The sequence below is a fragment of the Cherax quadricarinatus genome, chromosome 77, assembly GCF_038502225.1.
Source record: "Cherax quadricarinatus isolate ZL_2023a chromosome 77, ASM3850222v1, whole genome shotgun sequence".
NCBI lineage: Eukaryota > Metazoa > Arthropoda > Malacostraca > Decapoda > Parastacidae > Cherax > Cherax quadricarinatus.
The window spans coordinates 867,538-889,147 of NC_091368.1; positions in this window are offsets into that span (position 1 = coordinate 867,538).

The following is a 21,610-nucleotide window of genomic DNA, read 5'->3' on the forward strand; positions in this document are numbered from 1 at the left end:
CTAGACAGTCACTGCATGACCTGTGCTTATGTAATATTTTACCATGTTCTTTCTTGTCTCCTTCCTTTTCACATCCTTCACTTTTCTCCTTCCTCCACTTCCTCTTCTCTTCCACTCTTTCTTCACTCGTACCAACAGGTCTACTGCAGTGTTCCTCCTGTCTTATGTTCTTATGTACCTTCTATCTCTCGCCAATTTGCTAAATCTCTCTTCCTCCTCCTATTCCTCTTCGCCCATCTTGTAATATTTCAAAACATTCGATTTTCTGGCCGTCCCATGAATACTTTCACTTTGCAATGTTTTCATTCTGACAAACGGATTTACGGATTTTTCATTCATTTACACGTTTTTCGTTTATTTTCGCGATGGATGATACCAGACAAGTTTTATGTGCTGTGTTTCTATTGTGACTTTTATGCCCTCGCAAAATTTTACGTTCTTTGGGAAACAAAATCATAAATATTTTTCCCCCGTAAGTCTGGAAGCTTTGAAACAGGGAAAAAGAGATAATTAAATTACCTGGTCTCTTCTCTGAATAATAATTGTTAATTTGAATTTTCATCACGTCTGGTGTGTAAATTTCCGATATTTTTTTTTTCACTTTAAGTACAAAAATAATTAAACACTAGTTTTGCTCTTCACGATATTTATATTTATCTTTTAGCGGAAGTGAACAATGATATACACAATTATATTATTTAACTAGATCTCTTTCAATATATTTTTAGATTTTGTTTTGGCGTCACCAGACTTAGCACTGGCCCAAGGAATACTTCTCAACCTGGTTAAAGTGAAAGAGGAAACAAATATGGTATTAAATCCATTACTATTATCTTATCTTTGAGTGGTAAATTAAGCGACGCAAGAGAAAATTTGGGTATGCAATAATTTGCAAACATCATTCTGAACCTAACGAAAAATTATATTTCATTGTATTTATTAAAATATTGTGAACTTGTCTAAAACATGTTTAGTTGGATTACGCTAAATTAAATTTAGCTTGTTATGATAAGGTTAGGTAAGTTTTCTAAGGTACTTTTGGTACAAAATTATTAATTTATACATTAGCATAAATGAACAAATATATCTTTAAACGTACAAGAGACAATTTTAGGACTTAATTTTAAATAAATTCTTGCTAACTGACCAGTTCTGCCTATTCGGCACGACATGCATATTACACACACATACATACACAATAAATAAATAAATAAATAATATTATATATATATATATATATATATATATAAATATATATAAATATATATAAATAAATAAATAAATAAATAAATAAATAAATAAATAAATAAATAATATATATATATATATATATATATATATATATATATATATATATATATATATATATATATATATATATATATATATATATATATATATATATATAAATTTCCAAACCTTTTTTTCCATTCTGATTGCAATCAACCATTCATATATTTTACATATTTTTTCAGCAGATTTCTCATTATGGTTCATGAATGGCGGGTGTCTCGTGGGACTAGTGAATGAACCTGGCTGACAGACGGCTTTAATGAAGTCTCTGGGTTCCGTTCCTCTTCCTGCTCCATTCCCTTCTACCCTTCCCTTCTTTCATGGGGGTAGGGCTTTTCTGCTCCCTTCCCTTCTATTATGGGGGAGGGGGGTACGTCATCAGCAGGTAGGGGGTTCGGATGAAAGTGTCTTATTGTAAAACGGCCTCCCATTATGTGATCATGTCTTCGTGATGAGACTGACGACTGCATAACAGACTCACAATAAACCGACAAATCCAAAGTAACAACAAAAATATACAACTCTCCACCAAACAGGAGGAAAGCGATTCAGGGGCACAAGGACAATATGACTAACCATTTTATCCCAGCATAACGCAACTGGACATAATCCTGGGTATTGACAGTAACAGCCTCGCCCGAACAGGAGGCCGATGCAAGAAAATAAGTGAGAAAGGGTCAATTAGCCAAGCGTAATTTAACAGTGAAACCCAACGTAACCCGTCCTGAGAAGAGCCACCATATTTCTAATCCCCGCAAAATAATTAAAAATTAAAAACTATTTGTTTTAAACTTAAGTTCGGTCCTCTCATCGTGGCTTATTTCCACAGCCTCTTCATATGTAATATTTAAATTTTCAGATTATCTTACAATTTTTGAATAATTTCATCGATTGCCCTGGATTCTCTAGAATTATTTGGACCCCTAGTTTGATAACTATTGTTAAACAATGCGCTTAATGCAGTGAAGTTGTTGCGAGTACAACGTTTCACTTAAAAGTTAACATTACCACTACATTAAGCGACACTTTACCACTGCATAAAGTGTCTATTTAAGACATCGATTTTACGGCTTTATTCAGAAAAAAAAAATCTAATAATTAATATCCTAGGTTACCCTGAGGTAATGCAAACTCATATATATTTACAAGTATTTAACCGAAGACAACAAAAAAAGATTAATGGAAAACATACCTTCAGCAGTTCTCAAAATATCGTTATTTCTTGGGTTTAAGAATTGATATCCACAAAAACTATGTTTATATTGGATCTAACACTGACTAACCACTCGCCACTCTTCTACTATTGAAACTTGATATTCTGGAGACTGAAGCTAATGGTTCGAACACCTGACAGCGTTAAATAGAAACCTGAATCCTTTGATGGTTTAAAGTATAAAGTCCGAAAACGACAAAATCAACACTAAAAAACATTGAGCACACAAGGAAAACCTGCTTGTGTTTAGAATATGAAGATCTCATGACAGAAAATGTCATTTCAGACTTTCGAACAATAAAAATGTAAAGCGAAAAGTAAAGCGCTCAGACGCCAGAAAACCCTGAAACTGTACGTTCGAACGCCTAAAGACTTGAATTAAGATGTTCGGATACAACATAACTAAAAATGTCTGGCTTTCGTGATTTCTCAAATTATCAAGGAACTCTTGGAAGTTTACTGTGACCTTATTATACATATACATGCATATATATATATATATATATATATATATATATATATATATATATATATATATATATATATATATATATATATATATATATATATATATATATATATATATATATGGTGGTATGTTGCAATATAGTACTCACTAAGCACTGAATATATATGCAGGTACGCGCTGCAACATCAAAGCAAATTTAACACACACACTGATGAATGATGCAGCAGTGTAACACACTGGTGGGGGACCAGTAGGTGACAGTTGCTTCTACTGACAGGGCTACCAACTTCTCACACTTCACCAGCTTAGCATTTATTCGCATATCCACCCTAATCCACTACCCACAATGACCCCTCGTAATCATTATCCACACAGCTTCAGCCTTTCCCCTGCCCCTATTCAAACTCCACCACTAGTTACACAAACACTACATTCAGCATAACCACTGTTGTTCATATATATATTTATATATATATATATATATATATATATTGTATATATATATATATATATATATATATATATATATATATATATATATATATATATATATACAATAACCCGCACATAGAAGAGAGGAGCTTACGACGACGTTTCGGTCCGACTGGGACTATTTACAAAGTCACAGTGTATATATATATATATATATATATATATATATATATATATATATATATATATATTATATATATATTATATATATTTATATATGTATGTAAGGAAACTTCACATTGTTGTCAGAATAACCGAGACTTCCATATATAAAAACTTCTTAAGAATGAAGTATAAAAGAACAAAAATATGAAACAAAGTGGGCAAGAAGGAGGAAAAACATTCAAGAGAGAGAGAGAAAAAAAAATGAACAATGATCAAACAAGAAAGTCACTTACTGTTCTGTAGTCTCTCTTTTAAAGGGTCGTTCCTCTATGTTGGTGAAGGGCTCTTTTCCTCTCAGAATTGGAGCTATCTTTTCCCTCCTCTTGGATCAAACTTGAATGACTCCCATTCCGCCAGGCAGAATGTGTCCCTGCGAGATATCACATCAGATGAACATGGATGACTGGGATGGTCTTCATCCATTCGTTGTAAGACCGCTTAAACCGTGTGTCATCCCGTGTAAGTGCTGGGCGCGTGGCTATATCATCACCGTGTTATGGTGTTTTATCTCCGTGTTATGATGTTATATTACAGTATTATGGTGTTATATAACAATATCGCGGTGTTATATCGTACTGTAGTTAACATGACTCACGAAATCGTAATGACACGATTGCAAACAAACCACACCACGGGTGGGTTTTGAACCCGCAGTCAGAGAGTCTGAAAACTCCAGACCGTACTGTAGTGTTGTATCGCCACATTACGATGTTAAATCACTTTTTTGTGGCGTTATATTACGGAGTTAAAGGTTATTTCAGTGTTACGGTATTGGCGTGTTATAGTGCTACATCACCTCATTACGTTGTTATATCACGGTTTTATGGCGTTATATCACCATTTAATGACGGTACTTTGGTGTTATACAACCGTATTAAGGGTGTATATTTCTGGGCTGTTATGGTATTACTGTGCTATATCCCCATTTCACTGTCTTATATCACCGTGTTGTGGTGATATATCAGTGCTTTTTAGTTTTTCGCAGTTTTAACTTTGAATTCTTTTTAGTAATATCAAAGAACATAATCCAGATTTTTGAACTCAAATACTATCAGAAGTATCGGGAATCGAAGAAGTGCCCTTGCAATAGCAAATGCAAGATTTGCAGGCCGTTTTTTTTTAGCCCGTATCACCCTGAATGATCCCTCACTGGGAAGGGGAATGATGCGATAATTGGAGGATGTTGAGGGGGACCTGAATGGGCGGTAAGAAAAGAAATGAAAGATGGAGTCTGAACAGGGGGAGACATGATTACGACGTATAAAATATGAAGAGGAATCGGCGGAACAGGCAAGGGTGTATTTTAGAAAAGCCTCGACAAATGATTAGGGGAAACAGCTGGAAGCTAAGACACTGTTATAATAATTAATAATAATAATATTATTAGTAATAATTATTATTTTATTATTACTGATTTTATCCTTAGTGTTGTATTCTTTAGGTCATACAGCCCCTGCGAAAATAAAGGCAACCTGATTTGGTCTTAGGAATGGGAAGGTTAGCTTCAATTCCTTGAATCGACAGGCCTTTTCTAGCAGACATGGATAACATAGAAATCAATGAAAGCACCCAAAATCATGAAAATTCCATACGTAGTTTCGAAAGAAGGCATGACAAGGTTCAAGATCCTAGAAGCCAGTATATTGGCTTAAACGCTTATCTTTAATTAACTATGTTCAGTAATAACCCACATGGAGACAGAAACTCATAAGAATAACTAGGCTGTATATTTCGATTCTTTTCTGGGATCCTCTTCAGCAGATGTATAATTAAGCTACAAGATGCAAATGAAAGCAGTGTTATATAATTAAAGCTAGACTCCAGGTGTAATGTTGAGGAATTACTCTAGCAGCTAAAGGAAGCTTTTCCACTTCACGCTCTGAGCTTCACTTCAAGCTAAACTCATGAATAACCCAGTGATATCATGGAAGATGTGTAAACATATATCCAGTGTGTGGAAGGGAAAGGATGAGAGAGAGAGAGAGAGAGAGAGAGAGAGAGAGAGAGAGAGAGAGAGAGAGACAGACAAACAGACAGACAGACAGAGACAGAGACAGAGAGGCAATATAATTTTTTTGTCATTTTTCTTAGTCATATGAAAAATACCTTCTATTAAAGTTCTTTTTATACTCGGGGATAATATTTAGCGCCTATATTTATATATTTTCTCGGGTTAATTCCGGCACAGTTTATTACTATGCAAAATTATTTCGAAAAAAATCAAACCTACTGTGCAATTTATAATGTTTATGCAGATTAAGTTAAATATGTTGCATGAAAACCTGTTATTTTTTGTGGGTGCTGGTGTGAGGCTTAGCATCCTGCTCACGTACATGTGTGCACATAATACACACGACACACTCATATGTACACACAACACACACACACAAGTCTAGTAGGAGACTTACGCCTCCTCAACAGGAGAAATGTGAAGCAGCACAAGACGTCTCTCCTGCTGCAGAGACGTACGTGGTTGTGGCATTCTAAGGACTACTTCCATTCTCCACTCGTTAGGAATACCAGTTGCATAAGGAGTTTACATATTAATTCATCCTCGAACAAGTGGTTTTTTAAGCGAACAAATGGTTTTTGTTGTAAGATTTGTGGTCCAGTGGATTAAGGCGCTTCCATGTTTTTAACAGGCTACCCGGGCGGTGAGTTAACGATCGAGTGATCAAGGCTCGGCTAGTGCAGTTGTTATTTACACACACACACACACACAATATATATATATATATATATATATATATATATATATATATATATATATATATATATATATATAATTATATATATATATATATAATTATATATAAATATATATATATAATTATATATATATATATATATGTATATATATATATATATATATATATATATATATATATATATATATAAGTAGAAGTGATGCAAGGAGGGAAGAGTATATGGAGAAAAAGAGAGAGGTTAAGAGAGTGGTGAAGCAATGTAAAAAGAGAGCAAATGAGAGAGTGGGTGAGATGTTATCAACAAATTTTGTTGAAAATAAGAAAAAGTTTTGGAGTGAGATGAACAAGTTAAGGAGGCCTAGAGAAATGGATTTGTCAATTAAAAATAGGAGAGGAGAGCTATTAAATGGAGAGTTAGAGGTATTGGGAAGATGGAGGGAATATTTTGAGGAATTGTTAAATGTTGATGAAGATAGGGAAGCTGTGATTCCGTGTATAGGGCAAGGAGGAATAACATCTTGTAGGAGTGAGGAAGAGCCAGTTGTGAGTGTGGGGGAAGTTCGTGAGGCAGTAGGTAAAATGAAAGGGGGTAAGGCAGCCGAGATTGATGGGATAAAGATACAAATGTTAAAAGCAGGTGGGGATATAGTTTTGGAGTGGTTGGTGCAATTATTTAATAAATGTATGGAAGAGGGTAAGGTACCTAGGGATTGGCAGAGAGCATGCATAGTTCCTTTGTATAAAGGCAAAGGGACAAAAGAGAGTGCAAAAATTATAGGGGGATAAGTCTGTTGAGTATACCTGGTAAAGTGTATTGTATAGTTATTATTGAAAGAATTAAGAGTAAGACGGAGAATAGGATAGCAGATGAACAAGGAGGCTTTAGGAAAGGTAGGGGGTGTGTGGACCAGGTGTTTACAGTGAAACATATAAGTGAGCACGAATCTGGGGAAGTGGGGAAGGGAGAATATCTGAGGGGACACAGATGGACTCCTGGATACACGAACCTGGGGAAGGCATAGGTGCAAGAGTTCAAACAGTATTTAGATAAGGCTAAAGAGGTCTTTGTGGCATTTATGGATTTGGAAAAGGCGTATGACAGGGTGGATAGGGGGGCAATGTGGCAGATGTTGCAGGTGTATGGTGTAGGAGGTAGGTTACTGAAAGCAGTGAAGAGTTTTTACGAGGATAGTGAGCCTCAAGTTAGAGTATGTAGGAAAGAGGGAAATTATTTCCCAGTAAAAGTAGGCCTTAGACAAGGATGTGTGATGTCACCGTGGTTGTTTAATATATTTATAGATGGGGTTGTAAGAGAAGTAAATGCGAGGGTCTTGGCAAGAGGCGTGGAGTTAAAAGATAAAGAATCACACATAAAGTGGGAGTTGTCACAGTTGCTCTTTGCTGATGACACTGTGTTCTTGGGAGATTCTGAAGAGAAGTTGCAGAGATTGGTGGATGAATTTGGTAGGGTGTGCAAAAGAAGAAAATTAAAAGTGAATACAGGAAAGAGTAAGGTTATGAGGATAACAAAAAGATTAGGCGATGAAAGATTGGATATCAGATCGGAGGCAGAGAGTATGGAGGAGGTGAATGTATTCAGATATTTGGGAGTGGACATGTCTGCGGATGGGTCTATGGAAGATGAGGTGAATCATAGAATTGATGAGGGGAAAAGGGTGAATGGTGCTCTTAGGAGTCTGTGGAGACAAAGAACTTTGTCCTTGGAGGCAAAGAGGGGAATGTATGAGAGTATAGTTTTACCAACACTCTTATATGGGTGTGAAGCATGGGTGATGAATGTTGCAGCGAGAAGAAGGCTTAAGGCAGTGGAGATGTCATGTCTGAGGGCAATGTGTGGTGTGAATATAATGCAGAGAATTCGTAGTTTGGAAGTTAGGAGGAGGTGCGGGATTACCAAAACTGTTGTCCAGAGGGCTGAGGAAGGGTTGTTGAGGTGGTTCGGACATGTAGAGAGAATGGAGCGAAACAGAGTGACTTCAAGAGTCTATCAGTCTGTAGTGGAAGGAAGGCGGGGTAGGGGTCGGCCTAGGAAAGGTTGGAGGGAGGGGGTAAAGGAGGTTTTGTGTGCGAGGGGCTTGGACTTCCAGCAGGCATGCGTGAGCGTGTTTGATAGGAATGAAAGGAGACAAATGGTTCTTAATACTTGACGTGCTGTTGGAGTGTGAGTAAAGTAACATTTATGAAGGGGTTCATGGAAACCGGCAGGCCGGACTTGAGTCCTGGAGATGGGAAGTACAGTGCCTGCACGCTGAAGGAGCGGTGTTAATGTTGCAGTTTAAAAACTGTCGTGTAAAGCACTCTTCTGGCAAGACAGTGATGGAGTGAATGAAGGTGAAAGTTTTTCTTTCTCGGGTCACCCTGCCTTGGTGGGAATCGGCCAGTCTGATAATAAAAAAAAATATAATATATATATATAAATATATATATATATATATATATAATATATATATATATATATATATATATATTAATATATATTAATATACATATATATATATATATATATATATATATATATATATATATATATTAATATATATATATATATATATATATATATATATATATATATATATATATATATATATATATATATATATATATATATATATATATATATGCTCCGCGTGTGTGTCCTCACAACGAATATTTCATTTTCTGGACTCTGAGTCTCTTAACCGTACATTGAATTCCTTTTGGTTTATTTTATGTAAGTGTGTGTGTGTGTGTACTCACCTAATTGTTGTTGTAGGGGCCGAGTCATAGCTCCTGGCCCCGCCTCTTCACTGATCGCTACTAGATCCTCTCTCTCTCTCCCTGCTTCATGAGGTTCATCTTGCCTAATTGTGTGTGTGTGTGTGTGTGTGTGTGTGTGTGTGTGTGTGTGTGTGTGTGTGTGTGTGTGTGTGTGTGTGTGTGTGTGTGTGTGTGTGTGTGTGTGTATGTGTGTGTGTGTGTGTGTGTGTGTGTGTGTGTGTGCGTGTGTGTATGTGTGTGTGTGTGTGTGTGTGTGTGTGTGTGTGTGTGTGTGTATGTGTGTGTGTGTGTGTGTGTGTGTGTGTGTGTGTGTGCGTGTGTGTATGTGTGTGTGTGTGTGTGTGTGCACATGAGTACATTTATTATCCGTTCATTGACGATGAAAATACATCATTGCATAAATTATCGTCCTTGAGTTCCCACTTAAAAAAATAATAATACCAAAATTTAATCTTCATGTAGTGGAGAAATTGCAAAACACAAATCAAATTTTTTTTCCTTGTCAAATTTACATTATAGTAAAGTATATTAAAATTAGCGAGAGAAAAGTATATAAATTACTGAGTGAAAAATATATAAATTAAGTTAAATATTAATTTGATATGCAGAGGTGTATATCTTTTTTATCATAACTTTTTTAAGGAAAGAGAAAACTAGTTTAAAAGTTGTTACCCAGACACTGTAGTACGTGGAGTGTGAGTAGGTGACTCTCTCTCTCACTCACTCTCTCTCTCTCTCTCTCTCTCTCTCTCTCTCTCTCTCTCTCTCTGAGTCAGACATGTCACAGAATTGGTCTCTAAAACCGAACCTCCTACCACTGTTAGTCTCAGTCCACTCTTCCGTCTATTCACTTACAGTTGTTCATCATGACTTACCTTGATATGAAAACACTTGTAATATGATAGTTTCTGGGTCTGTAGTATGGAATACCTGGGTCGTAACTGGTGACCTTATCTGGAGTATACATGGGGGATGTTTCGGGGAGTCAACGCCTCCCGTGGCCCGGTACATGTCCAGGAACAAAAGTACCATCTGTCGACCCTTCCTATTGTAAGCTTCGTAGCTTGATTCAGCGCTGGACCTGATATCTGTTTATTTTAATCCCTAGTAGGGGATTTATAAGAAAGAATATTTATGTACCGAAATATATAAATCTTTTCGTATACACACTACTATTTTCTCCATACACTCATGAGAAAAAGATATATTCGTGAAAATATACACAGCAGCGTGAGTGACATTAAAGCTGGTTATAAGCTATACACACAAAGGTTTTAATCTAAAAAAACACTTTATTTTAAGGCATATATTTTAAATTCAACTCTCAGCGTATATACGCTGAGAGATTCTTCACGAAATTCAGACACACTGGGAATTATGGAAATTAAAATTGTTTACCAAGCAGAAAATAAATCCATGATTTCACATGAACTAGCAAAGATACACAGACACACACACACACACACACACACACACACACAACAGACACACACACACACACACGCACACACACATACTGGAGTATGCAGCACCAGTCTGGAACCCACACCTGGTCAAGCACGTCAAGAAGTTAGAGAAAGTACAAAGGTTTGCAACAAGGCTAGTCCCAGAGCTCAAGGGAATGTCGTACGAGGAAAGGTTAAGGGAAATCGGACTGACGACACTGGAGGACAGAAGGGTCAGGGGAGACATGATAACGACATACAAGATACTGCGGGGAATAGACAAGGTGGACAGAGATAGAATGTTCCAGAGAGGGGACACAGGGACAAGGAGTCACAACTGGAAGCTGAAGACTCAGACGAGTCACAGGGACGTTAGGAAGTATTTCTTCAGTCATAGAGTTGTCAGGAAGTGGAATAGCCTAGCAAGTGAAGTAGTGGAGGCAGGAACCATACATAGTTTTAAGAAGAGGTATGATACAGCTCAGGAAGCAGAGAGAGAGAGGACCTAGTAGCGATCAGTGAAGAGGCGGGGCCAGGAGCTGAGTCTCGAACCCTGCAACCACAATTAGGTGAGTACAATTAGGTGAATACACACACACACACACACACAGTCTATATAGCATATCCACACATACACAAGCAGTCTATATAGCAAAAGTCTATCTCGCTAGGCTCATGTTTGTAGGATGAATGGCATAGTGGATATATATATATATATATATATATATATATATATATATATATATATATATATATATATATATATATATATATATATATATATGTATATATTATTATATATATATATATATATATATATATATATATATATATATATATATATATATATGTATATATTATTATATATATATATATATATATATATATATATATATATATATATATATATATATATATATATATATATGTATATATATATATATATATATATATATATATATATATATATATATATATATATTACGGCCACAGTTTGAGTAAAACTCGTAGCTCAGTGGAACTGCGCTTAACCTGCTACCAGTCAGGACCAGGTTTCAACTTTCCGTCCAGAAAGTGAGATAGAGAGAGAGAGAGAGAGAGAGGGGGGGGATAGAGTGAGAGTGATTGAGGTAGTGAGTGTGTAGAAGTATCATTCATCAGGTTAGTGAACGTTACAGATGGTTGGGGCAGCTGAAGTGATGGTGTTAGGAACACCGAGGAAGGTAGGAACCATTTACGCTAGGTACCCCTCCCACCACCCTCCCCTAGGTGCTTCCACCCGTTTTCTATGCCTCCATCTCCCGACTCTATTGCCTCTCTTTCTCTCCAGCCTCTCTTTCTCTCTTCCCCCTCCTCTCTTTCTCTCTCTCTCACTCTCTCTCTCTCTCTCTCACTGTCTGTTTCTCTCTCTCTCTCTTTCTCTCTTTCTTACTAATTTTCTCTTTGTTTCCCCTTTTCTCTCTTTCTCTAGCTTTTTCTCTTTCCTGCTGGAACCTGCTTTTAAGCAGGTGCCAGGTTCCTACTTGCTTGCCTATGATCACCTGTCCTGGGAGGAATAAATTAACCTCACCTGTTCCTAGGAAAAGGTATTTGGAACCTTGTGAAGGACAGGTGATGAAGGTGAGGGGGGTGATGAAAGGTGAGGGGGGGGTGATGGAAGGTGAGGGGGGTGTTGGAAGGTGAGAGGTGGTGGAAGTGGAGGGAAGGGTGATGGAAGGTGAAGGAGGGGTGATGGAAGGTGAGGGGGGTGATGCAAGGTGCCCTAGGGGTGATGCAAGGTGAGGGAGGGGTGATGGAAGGTGAGAGAGGGGTGATGGAAGGTGAGGGAGGGGTGATGGAAGGTGAGGGAGGGGTGATGGAAGGTGAGGGAGGGGTGATGGAAGGTGAGGGAGGGGTTATGGAAGATGAGGGAGGGGTGATGGAAGGTGAGGGAGGGGTGATGGAAGGTGAGGGAGGGGTGATGGAAGGTGAGGGAGGGGTGATGGAAGGTGAGGGAGGGGTGATGGAAGGTGAGGGAGGGGTGATGGAAGGTGAGGGAGGGGTGATGGAAGGTGAGGGAGGGGTTATGGAAGGTGAGGGAGGGGTGATGGAAGGTGAGGGAGGGGTGATGGAAGGTGAGGGAGGGATGATGGAAGGTGAGGGAGGGGTGATGGAAGGTGAGGGAGGGGTGATGGAAGGTGAGGGAGGGGTGATGGAAGGTGAGGGAGGGGTGATGGAGGGTTTCAGAGAGAGTGAGCAATCAGACCAATTAAGTCCTACCAATATTGCTCATTGTGTCTCTCCTGCTATGGGTTCGAATCCCACCCGTTCCGTGATTTGTTTGCCGTTGTGGTATTACGATTTCGCTAGCCATGATGGCGGCTTTGAGGAGACCTGAGCTCGGCTTTGAGGAGACCTGAGCTGGAGCACATCAGACCTACGCAGCTGTGAGGTTCATGGGCGGAAACCTGCATTTGTGGTCGCAGTAGTGGCCACACTAGTTATTACTAATATAATAAAGCTTTTTTACTTTTCAGTAAAGTGAGGGTGAGAGAGCGAGAGAGAGAGAGAGAGAGAGAGAGAGAGAGAGAGAGAGAGAGAGAGAGAGAGAGAGAGAGAGAGAGGGGGGGGAGAGAAATAGAGAGAGAGAGAAGCAGGCAGTACACGTGCCCAGCTAGGTCAGGACCCACCATGAATACCACATGAGCTGCCTCAGACCACTAGAGTTTCCGAAGTTAACGTAGTCAGGACCGGTCCAGTGGTCCATGCTGCTGCTGTAATGGTCAGGATCGGTCCAGTGGTCCATTCTGCTGCTGTTGTGATGGTCATGGGTGGTCCAGTGATCCATGCTGCTGCTGTTGTGATGGTCAGAGCCGGTCCAGTGGTTCTTGCTGTTCCTGCTGTGATGGTTAGGGCCGGTCCAGTGGTCCATACTGATGCTGTAATTGTCAGGGCCAGTCCAGACGTTCTTGCTGCCGTAATGGTAAGGTCGAGGTCCAGTGCAGAACCACTTGAATAGTAGTTAGCATAGCTAATTATGATACACCTGGTCCACTTGTTACACTGGGTCCATTGGCAAGATTTGATTCAGTGGTCACCTCTGACTCAGTGTGTTACAACTGGTCCACTGGTGCAGTGGTCATCACTGATGTAGTGATAACCCATACTCTAATAAGTTAACCCTTTACTAATGATCAGTCTTTTCCTCAGTGATTACCTACTGTCCATGGGGCCACCATTAAACAAGTGGTCAGGGTCGAGCAGATTTCCTTGGTCCACTTTCCAGCACTCTTCCTATTCTGTAATTTTCTCTTTTACTCTCTGTTTTGCTTGCTTTATAATTTCCTACTCTCTATTGTTTTCGATTTTTCTATCTCTTTTCCTTCTTTACTTGCTAAGAATTTCATCTCTCTCCCTGGTTCATAAAGAGATTTACAGTTTCTCTCTCTCTTCTCTCTCTCTCCCTCATTTTTTTCTAGTTTCTCCTTTTGCTTCCTTCCTCTCTCATTCGTAGAACCCGGAGAGAGAAGTCGGGGACGTGAATAAACAGGGAACACGGAAAGGATACAAGCGACAAGGCTGGGACGCCATGAATTATTTTACCAGCAGAGAATGAGAGAGAAAGAATATTCGAATGATAAAAGAGCGAGAGGAAAGGAACAGAAGAACAACCCGAATACCTACGCCGCAACTGTAAGAACGAGGCTGCTTAAATTAAATTTGAAACCTGTCGACTACTCAGAGGTATATATACATATATATATATATATATATATATATATATATATATATAGATATATATATATATATATATATATATATATTCAAAGTGAAAATAAAATGGAATTGCATTAACGACACAGTTCCAGGAGAGACGAAGAGAAAACAGTATTGTGCTGACTGGTGAGCTCAATACAAAAATTTATTGCATTTAAAATTGAGTTAGTGGGAGAGAGAGAGAGAGAGAGAGAGAGAGAGAGAGAGAGAGAGAGAGAGAGAGAGAGAGAGAGAGAGAGAGAGAGAGAGAGAGAGAGAGAGAGAGAATGAGAGACGTTTTCAAGCGAACTTTGAATAAGACGTCTGTGTATTGACGGCTCATTTAAAGAGATACCGTAAGATTCTGATCTTTTAGAAATTCCCATAAAACTATAAAAATCACTGACAAGCCAGATAAAAATAACGCTGAGGAGCCAGAAACAAAATGCCAATATATTGATAAGTGAATCATAAAAAAAAAATACTGTAATGGACAACCATCTGATTTAGAAATGCAACTGCGATAATATTGAAAAGTCACGCACGAAAGGGAAATTTCGGACTGATAGCTGACACAGAAATCTGCATTGTATTGGCACAAATGTTCTTCGCTCAAGCAAGGGAAAAAAGGTTCTTTTGCCTCCGGCGTCAGAGGAACTGGAGTGAGTGCGTCAGAGGAACTGGAGTGAGTGCGTCAGAGGAACTGGAGTGAGTGCGTCAGAGGAACTGGAGTGCGTCAGAGGAACTGGAGTGCGTCAGAGGAACTGGAGTGCGTCAGAGGAACTGGAGTGCGTCAGAGGAACTGGAGTGCGTCAGAGGAACTGGAGTGCGTCAGAGGCAGCTGGCTGGCATTACTTCTAACCCACTTCAACAAGCTGTTTATAAAATGAGAAGAATTTTAAGGTGATGTTAAAATGAAGGAGACGATTGTTCTAGTTCTTGTTGATGTTGTTATTTTAATTATTATTATTATTATATTATTATTATTATTATTATTATTATTATTATTATTATTATTATTATTATTATTGCCATTATTACTATTATTGTAATCTTTATTATTATTATTATTATTATTATTATTATTATTATTATTATTATTATTATTATTATTATTATTATATATTTTGTCACACAGTGCTTTGGGTACGGAAGGTAATCATGTTTGATTCCATTAATGGGATTTTATCTCTATCTCCTGAAATCAAGAGCCCCATAATAACATCAAGAGTCTCTTAATGAAATAAAACACTTGAAAAAAGACATAAAAAATCAACAGCATTCAAAGATTAGTGAATAAATAACAAGAGATATTAAACCATCATTAGCTTATTATTTGCCTAACATAAATAACTAATTACGTTAAAATATACTAATTATTTAAACGTATATTTGCTATTAATTATCTTGTCTTGAGCTCTAATTAAGGCAAAGGGTTTAGAAATTAGAAGACTTTATGCGGATTATTAACACTAGAGGGTCAGTAAGAATTCGTGAAAGTCAAGCAGTGGGCTATATATCCATAGTGATTATTTGGTCTTCTCTGAGGACGAGAGCTAGCATAGGCACCACTGTATCCACAAAGTTTTTACAGACGAAACTCCCGCTAGCATGGCCGTGACGAACTCTAGCTCAAGTCCCCTCAAAGCCGTCAACATGACTCACGATATCGTAATGACACGATTGCAAACAAACCATACCACGGGTGGGATTTGAACCCGCGGTCAGAGAGTCTCAAAACTCCAGACGAGAGCTACAACAAGTCAACTAACTCACACTACACAAATAACCCGCACAAAGAGAGAAGCTAACGACGACGTTTCGGTCCGACTTGGACCATTTACAAAGTCAGAGAGAGAACAGTACGTCAAGTAAAAGGACACATGCAACTAATGTGACATTTTATTGTGGCAACGTTTCGCTCTCCAGGAGCTTTTTCAAGCCGTTACGTTGCTTGATAAAGCTCCTGGAGAGCGAAACGTTGGCACAATAAAATGTCACATTAGTTCCATTTGTGTCCTTTTACTTAACATATTGTCGGTAATTCCACTAATATTAATACAACAGTACGTCAGTTGCAGCTTCGAATCCTTTCAAAGAGAGAGCAGTACGTCAACCGCAGCGTTGAATCCAGGCATAGCGAGAGCAGTACGTCAACTGTAACGTTGAATCCAGGCATGGGGAGAACAGTACGTCAACTGCAGCATTGAATCCAGGCATGGAGAGAGCAATACGTCAATTGTAGCGTTGAATCCAGGCATAGCGAGAGCAGTAAGTCAACTGCAGCGTTGAATCCAGGCATGGGGAGAACAGTACGTCAACTGCAGCATTGAATCCAGGCATAGCGAGAGCAGTACGTCAACTGCAGCGTTGAAACCAGGCATAGAGAGAACAGTGCGTTAGTTGCAGCGTCGAATCATTGCAAGGAGAAACGAAAACAAAATACACACACACCAAGAAACCAGTCAAGGAAAACGTATTGCCTGGTGTATTAAAGATCATTAAAATAATTAAAAACGGACATGAAAAATACTGCAAAAAGGCGTTACCAAGACAACACAGAAACCGTAAGACAAATATTGCCATACCGACAAGTGGACAGTGAAAAAAATATATTTCCAAGCTGACGCAGAGACCTCGAAAGAAAAGAGTATTACCAGGCCAATATCTAAAAGCAATGACGGAACTGGTAAAGAGAAAGAACGACCCTTTGAAGAAATCATAAAGAAAAGTAGTAACCTGTGACCTCACAAGGAACGTTGATAACAGTGGCCAGCATCTGTCACACCAGCATCTGTCACACCAGCATCTGTCACACCAGCATCTGTCACACCAGCATCTGTCACACCAGCACGTGACACACCAGCATCTGTCACACCAGCACTTGACACACCAGCATCTGTCACACCAGCATATGTCACACCAGCATCTGTCACACCAGCATCTGTCACACCAGCATCTGTCACACCAGCACTTGACACACCAGCGCCTGACACACTACTAGGCTACGAAACTACGATAACAGTACATATACATAATATATATATATATATATATATATATATATATATATATATATATATATATATATATATATATATATATATATATATATATATATATAGAGAGAGAGAGAGAGAGAGAGAGAGAGAGAGAGAGCTTGTGGCAAGAAAATATCAGGGGTAAGCTTTAATCTTCCTCTGGTAATGCTGTAATGGGAGGGGATAGGTGCAAGATGGTACTAAAGAATCAGGTAATGGTTGGAGTGAGTGTGTAAGGAGAAGGTGCAAAGGGTAAGGGAAGGGGAGGGGGATATGTAATTGGTAAGAGGCGTGTGTGGATGTAAGGGTAAAAGCGGTGTAAGGTGTATAGATGAGGAGATTATAGTTGGAGAGACGGACACCTTGACAAATGAAGAGATTTCATCAACAACTACTACCGAATTGTGATTGCGGGGGTTGTGACTTAGCTCCTGGTCCTGCATCCTGGACTTCTTTGATGGGCAGTGCTGGTTTACGGCCTCTTTTGCCCCATCTACTCTTGAAGTCATCTAAACCTTTGTATCTTATAGAAATCTCTTAATTGTGTACTAAAAGCGATTGAAGTTTTATACACAGGCTTCGAAACCTTCTGTAAGACCCCTACATAGTTTGTACTTTTTTGATGATAATAATTTAATCAACAACAACTGTAACATCAGTTGCAACAACAAAAACAATGAAAAAACAACAACAAAATAATAGTAATAATTGTAATAACAGTGAATGGAGAAAAGAATCACGTTACATGTAGAGAGGATGGAACACAATAGAATGACTTCGAGAGTGTATAAATCTGTAGTGGAGGGAAGGGGGCGTAGGGGTAGGCCTAGGAAAGGTTGGAGGGAGGGGGTAAAGGAGGTTTTGTGTGCGAGGTGCTTGGCCTTCCTTCAAGCACGGGCGTGTTAGACAGGAGCGAATGGAGACAAATGGTTTTTTGGACTTAATGTGCTGTTAGAGTGTGAGCAAGGTAACATTTATGAAGGGATTCAGGGAAACCGGCAGGCCGGACTTGAGTCCTGGAGATGGAAAGTACAGTGCCTGCACTCTGAAGGAGCGGTGGTAATGTTGCTGTTTTATAACTGTAGTGTCAGCGTGCCTCTGGCAAGACAGTGATGGAGTGAATGATGATGAAAGTTTTTCCTTTCCAGTCCGCCCTACCTTGGGAAACGGCCGATGTATTAATAAAAAAACAAAAGCTAATAAAAGCGAATGAGAAAAGAAACACGTTGCAGAAAATCTTCACTAAAGATACTGCTTTTCTATGCTATTGTACTTTATTGAGATACCCTACATACAGCGAAACATGATAACGCTCTAATAAAGGCAGGGTGACCCTAAAAAGAAGAAACACTTTCACCATCACTCACCCCATGACTGTCTTGCCACAGACGCGCCGACATTGAAGCTCAGATGCCCCCTCCAAGCTGCACTATGACCCCCCCCCCTTTTCTTCCATCTTCAGAGTGCAGGCACTACACTTACCACCTCCAGATCTCAAGTCCGGCTCAAGAAAATACAAAATACCGGTATTTTGTTAATACAGGAATATAGAGGTAAAACAACTGAATATATTTAAAAAAAATCAAATCAAATATATTTTGTCATTAAAAAGACGAGAGGAAGGGAATAAATTGATGATGGAAAGTTGAAAGACAACTTTTTTGTTTGAAGACACACTGTATAAAGAAACTTGGAGCTTGGTGTCTGTAATGAATTTACTTAGCGAGAGGGAAGAGCAGAGTGTAGCTATCTGAGCCAGAGGATTAGAGAACGGGACGGAGGGAGAGTGAGAGAGAGAGAGAGAGAGAGAGAGAGAGAGAGAGAGAGAGAGAGAGAGAGAGAGAGAGAGAGTGAGTCTGTGTGGTATGTAATGAGGATTTTTTGTATAACATTAAAGTATTGCCTTAATCATATACTGTATTTTGTTTCGTGACTCGGACGGTGGTTCGAACCTTCACTACTCCTTGAAAAACCCACACGAGTATAGTGCTGGATGAAAGTGTAAGAAAAATAGGATTAAGTATTTCGAGATTTTCAATACGAATATGAGAGAAAAGTTTAAGACTTGCGAATGTTCGTATCTTCGATGTTCGTAACTTGGTTTTTCTTAGCAAGGCTGTTCGTAAGCTGGGGATTCCCTGTACCTGAATGGGCTAGGCTATAATGGTAAATCCGCAGGGAAATGCCATGAAACTTTGGATTACTGAACCTTATCTTACTTCTACTTGAACTACTGCTGCTACTAATAAGAGCAGTAGTAATGGTAATTACAGTAGTGTTTGTGGCAGTAGTAAAAATAGTAAGGATATGAATCATATTATGTAGTGCATTGATGTCAGCAGTAAATTTAGCAGTATAAGCAGCAGTAGTAGTAGTTTAAATATCGTAGTAGTAGTAGTAGTAATAGTAGTGGCAATAATAGTAGTATTAGTATTGGTAATAGTATTAGTAGTAGAAGTAGTCATAATAGCAGAGGAAAATCATACGACGGGTGGGGTTAGAAGCCGCCATCAGAGAGTCACAAAACTCCAGACCGACGCTTTAGCCACTGGACCAGCAGTGTTAGCAGTAGAAGTAGTCAGAGAAAAATTATTTTTAGTAGTATTAATATCAACACAAAGTCTCCCATCACTATTAGTTCCCCAACACTCCTAACTTCTCTGTCTCCTCTGATATAAAAAAATATAATGTAATTCCTACTGTTGGTTCCTCCTCGCTATTTTTTCCCCATGGAAGATAGAAATTAAATCGTATGGTTTATAGTTATTTTCATTCTTCTTTGTTACAAATCTCTGTAGTTTTGGAGTGAACCATTCCCGTGAAAATTCATGAAAATATATGCAGTTCAAATCAATTCAATGGATCTGTTAGTGAAAACGAGTCTGATTAATCTGTCGTTGTTGATGGGCATTTTGTGCTTGTAATTGTGTGTTTCCATCTTTTTGTAATTGTGAGTCTGTGTGTGGAATTCCATATTACTGTCTTTATAAATATTGAGTGTGTGTGTTTGGAGTTCTGTGTTTTTCCTGTTTAAGAGGAGTGATACAGCGCCTAACGAATATGTGATCCGAGAAAGTAGGTAGGCTTTGACACATCACATATTCCGGAACACAGGATACATAGTCACTGATACGGTAAATAGTCGGTTGGTAAATGGAGATTCAATCCTCTCGACTACATAAGGGTTACTAAGGCTGGACGTCACACGTTCACTACCAGTCAAGTATACTGTAATTCCTGAAATTGGAATTGTAGAAAACTGTCGTTGTATATACACTGACGGACATACACCTCTCAGTGTACATAGTCTGTGACCCGATTATTTTATTCATACCAATATTATGAAAAAGCAGTTACTATTATTATTATATATATATATATATATATATATATATATATATATATATATGTATATATATATATATATATATATATATATATACATATATATATATATATATCTATATATATATATATATATATATACCTTGGCTGATACCTATCTCCAATACACCAGGGAGGAAGGAGGGGCAGCTGCCAGCTTCAGGAGTCCCAAAAGTCTAGAAAATATGGAGAACTTGCCCATCATTATATGTTTGTTCCCATAGGCTCAGAGACCCTTGGCTCATGGGAAAGAGTGCATCTAAATTCCTTAAGGAGCTGGGAAAAAGACTCATCAGGGTAACTAGGGATCCCAGGGCAGCTAGTTTTCTGTTCCAGCGGCTCAGTGCGGCTGTTCAAAGGGGTAATGCCTGTTGTATTTTGGGCACACGCCCCAGCTCTGAGGAGCTGGATGAGATTTTCACCTTATAATCGGTGATACACACGTAACAACATGTACCGTATATGCCACCTTTATATCAATAATGTATCTCTTAAATCTTCTGTACCATATTATGTAATAAAATATTCCTATTAGTAAAAAAAAAAATATGAAAAGATGGGGTGGTAGGGGAAGTGGAATATTCAAACGGCTTCAGGAAGAAATCCAAATATTTTTCCTTGATGCCTTTTTATCCACTTCTCCGAGGCTATGGGTCCCACAATTTACACCAGAGGTGGACCCCATCCTACATTATATATATATATATATATATATATATATATATATATATATATATATATATATATATATATATATATATATATATATATATATATATATATATATATATACATATATATTATTTTATAATTATTGTTATTATTTCTATTATCACATTATTATTATTATTATTATCTATTAATATAAAGCACTTACCTCGTGCTAA